Source organism: Oncorhynchus mykiss, chromosome 13 (genome assembly GCF_057628025.1).
Source record: "Oncorhynchus mykiss isolate SJ-2025 chromosome 13, ASM5762802v1, whole genome shotgun sequence".
Taxonomy (NCBI): domain Eukaryota; kingdom Metazoa; phylum Chordata; class Actinopteri; order Salmoniformes; family Salmonidae; genus Oncorhynchus; species Oncorhynchus mykiss.
In genome coordinates, this window is record NC_143034.1 from 77,725,364 (window position 1) to 77,729,401 (window position 4,038).

At 49.4% G+C, this 4,038-nt stretch overlaps 1 long non-coding RNA gene across 2 annotated transcripts; it reads right to left on the bottom strand.

The window, feature by feature from the left end:
* Window positions 1-575: 575 nt before the first annotated feature.
* Window positions 576-1,388, bottom strand: LOC110494408 (uncharacterized). 2 transcript variants are annotated; one of them, XR_016486139.1, is made up of 3 exons: window positions 1,280-1,388; window positions 1,147-1,239; window positions 576-1,106 (listed from the first exon to the last, which is right to left on the bottom strand). It is a non-coding gene; the product is annotated as an uncharacterized LOC110494408 (long non-coding RNA). The 2 variants fall into 2 exon arrangements; XR_016486138.1 differs by having other exon boundaries at window positions 1,147-1,206; window positions 1,248-1,367.
* Between the last annotated feature and the right edge of the window lie 2,650 nt (window positions 1,389-4,038).

Sequence of the window (4,038 nt, forward strand, 5' to 3'; positions counted from 1 at the left end):
TGTGTCAGCAGTTCCTGCAAGAGGAAGGCATTGATGCTATGGACTGGCCCGCCCGTTCCCCAGACCTGAATCCAATTGAGCACATCTGGGACATCATGTCTCGCTCCATCCACCAACGCTACCTTGCACCACAGACTGTCCAGGAGTTGGCGGATGCTTTAGTCCAGGTCTGGGAGGAGATCCCTCAGGAGACTATCCGCCACCTCATCAGGAGCATGCCCAGGGGTTGTAGGGAGGTCATACAGGCACGTGGAGGCCACACACACTACTGAGCCTCATTTTGACTTGTTTTAAGGACATTACATCAAAGTTGGATCAGCCTGTAGTGTGGTTTTCCACTTTAATTTTGAGTGTCACTCCAAAATCCAGATTTTGTTGTCAGCACATTCAACTATGTAAAGAAAAAAGTATTTAATAAGAATATTTCATTCATTCAGATCTAGGATGTGTTATTTTAGTGTTCCCTTTATTTTTTTGAGCAGTGTATAAACCTCTCTCTCATATATATATATATATATATATATAAATAAATAAATAAACTGGAAAACAATGAGGCTACTCATTTTCAAACCACATTCAAATCAACTGGGCCTTTATTATTATGAAAGGGACATTGGGGATACGTCCCACATAGCACTAGTCAAAAAGTAGTGCACTACTTAGTCTACAGCATTCCATTTGAGACAGATCCCTGGACATTCAGCACCTTCAGTAGTAGTCAACACTCAACACAAATCAAATGCAATCAAACATGACAATATGACAAACTACGGTCCTGATTTAGAATCAATTGTTTTCTTATTTCTTCCATTATGGCACAAACAACAAAAAAATCAGTCTATGAAATTAAAGGAGATTTAAAAAAAAAAATAGGTTCTAAGAAGATAAACCAGGATAATACCAGGTTGTTATTGTTAAAAAATAAAGGCTCTCAATAAAGTTGAGAAAGTCCTTTTGTATTTCAGATGGAGGATTCCCTGGTTCTTCCTTCCAGATTCAGGGAATATTCTAACCAGGATTTCTGAAGGAAAACCTGGGAATTTGGGGAAAGTTAGGGGAATCTTTCAAACGTAATGCTAAATAAAAAGGTTAAATAAATACAGTACCTCTATACTCTAGTACTTCTCTGGTAGTTAGATACAGTACCTCTATACTCTAGTACTTCTCTGGCAGTTAGATACTGTACTGAATACAGTACTTCTATACCTCTAGTACTTCTCTGGCAGTTAGATACTGTACCTCTATACTCTAGTACTTCTCTGGCAGTTAGATACTGTACTGTAGGTTTGGGGTTGGCAGGTTCTTAGGGGGGAAATGGCACATTACCAGAGTAAAAAATGACCTAGAATACTAAACTAAGAATAAATACGGACTGTTTTCAATTAAAATAAATTCATTGACAAATGTTGTAATAATCATGATCTCGTTACACATTAGTCGGAATGTATAAACAATAAATTCATCCTAAAAATGTGAATGTTTTATTTTAATCTTATAATATAAAATAGATCTGGAGTTAAATAAGACTAGGAGTAATTAGTGCAGTAGATGCTTTCGACAGCATCAAATGGCACCCTATTCCCTACATAGTGCACTACTTTTGACCAGGGCCCCATAGAGCTCTGGTCAAAAGTAGTGCACTATGAAGGGAATAGGGTGCCAGCAGCCCTAAATACCTGATTTAAAAGGAGACACACACACACACCTCCTTTACAAGCTCTCATCAGCAGCACCAACATTCTCACACTAACATCCTCTCCCACCACCCCTCCCCCTCCACTCATCAACCTTGGTGTTCTTGTCTCTCCCCCCTATCCCTCCCCCTTCTCTATTCTGTCTCTCCCCCCTATCCCTCCCCCTTCTCTATTCTGTCTCTCCCCCCTATCCCTCCCCCTTCTCTATTCTGTCTCTCCCCCCTATCCCTCCCCCTTCTCTATTCTGTCTCTCCCCCCTATCCCTCCCCCTTCTCTATTCTGTCTCTCCCCCCTATCCCTCCCCCTTCTCTATTCTGTCTCTCCCCCCCTATCCCTCCCCCTTCTCTATTCTGTCTCTCCCCCCTATCCCTCCCCCTTCTCTATTCTGTCTCTCCCCCTATCCCTCCCCCTTCTCTATTCTGTCTCTCCCCCCAATCCCTCCCCCTTCTCTATTCTGTCTCTCCCCCCTATCCCTCCCCCTTCTCTATTCTGTCTCTCCCCCCTATCCCTCCCCCTTCTCTATTCTGTCTCTCCCCCTATCCCTCCCCCTTCTCTATTCTGTCTCTCCCCCCTATCCCTCCCCCTTCTCTATTCTCGGTCTCTCCCCCCCTATCCCTCCCCCTTCTCTATTCTGTCTCTCCCCCCTATCCCTCCCCCTTCTCTATTCTGTCTCTCCCCCCTATCCCTCCCCTTTCTCTATTCTGTCTCTCCCCCCTATCCCTCCCCCTTCTCTATTCTGTCTCTCCCCCCCTATCCCTCCCCCTTCTCTATTCTCCGTCTCTCCTCTGGTCTCAGTTGATCTTGGTGGTGTCTCCAGGGGTAGATGAGTTCTCCCAGAAACAGCCCCCCCCCCCTCCCCCTAGTCCATCTTGGTAGTCTTGTGTCTCCAGGGGTAGATGAGTTCTCCCAGAAACAGCCCCCCCCCCCTCCCCCTAGTCCATCTTGGTAGTCTTGTGTCTCCAGGGGTAGATGAGTTCTCCCAGAAACAGCCCCCCCGGTCCTAGTCTATCTTGGTAGTCTTGTGTCTCCAGGGGTAGATGAGTTCTCCCAGAAACAGCCCCCCCCCCCCCCCCTGGTCCTAGTCTATCTTGGTAGTCTTGTGTCTCCAGGGGTAGAAACAGCCCCCCCCCCCCCCCCCGGTCCTAGTCTATCTTGGTAGTCTTGTGTCTCCAGGGGTAGATGAGTTCTCCCAGAAACAGCCCCCCCCCCTCCCCCTAGTCCATCTTGGTAGTCTTGTGTCTCCAGGGGTAGATGAGTTCTCCCAGAAACAGCCCCCCCCCCTCCCCCTAGTCCATCTTGGTAGTCTTGTGTCTCCAGGGGTAGATGAGTTCTCCCAGAAACAGCCCCCCCCCCTCCCCCTAGTCCATCTTGGTAGTCTTGTGTCTCCAGGGGTAGATGAGTTCTCCCAGAAACAGCCCCCCCCCTCCCCCTAGTCTATCTTGGTAGTCTTGTGTCTCCAGGGGTAGATGAGTTCTCCCAGAAACAGCCCCCCCCCCCCCCCCCCCCCCCTGGTCCTAGTCTATCTTGGTAGTCTTGTGTCTCCAGGGGTAGAAACAGCCCCCCCCCCCCCCCCCCCCGGTCCTAGTCTATCTTGGTAGTCTTGTGTCTCCAGGGGTAGATGAGTTCTCCCAGAAACAGCCCCCCCCCCTCCCCCTAGTCCATCTTGGTAGTCTTGTGTCTCCAGGGGTAGATGAGTTCTCCCAGAAACAGCCCCCCCCCCTCCCCCTAGTCCATCTTGGTAGTCTTGTGTCTCCAGGGGTAGATGAGTTCTCCCAGAAACAGCCCCCCCTCCGGTCCTAGTCCATCTTGGTAGTCTTGTGTCTCCAGGGGTAGATGAGTTCTCCCAGAAACAGCCCCCCCCCCTCCCCCTAGTCCATCTTGGTAGTCTTGTGTCTCCAGGGGTAGATGAGTTCTCCCAGAAACAGCCCCCCCCCATCCCCCTAGTCCATCTTGGTAGTCTTGTGTCTCCAGGGGTAGATGAGTTCTCCCAGAAACAGCCCCCCCCCCTCCCCCTAGTCCATCTTGGTAGTCTTGTGTCTCCAGGGGTAGATGAGTTCTCCCAGAAACAGCCCCCCCCCCTCCCCCTAGTCCATCTTGGTAGTCTTGTGTCTCCAGGGGTAGATGAGTTCTCCCAGAAACAGCCCCCCCCCCTCCCCCTAGTCTATCTTGGTAGTCTTGTGTCTCCAGGGGTAGATGAGTTCTCCCAGAAACAGCCCCCCCCCCTCCCCCTAGTCCATCTTGGTAGTCTTGTGTCTCCAGGGGTAGATGAGTTCTCCCAGAAACAGCCCCCCCCCCTCCCCCTAGTCCATCTTGGTAGTCTTGTGTCTCCAGGGGTAGATGAGTT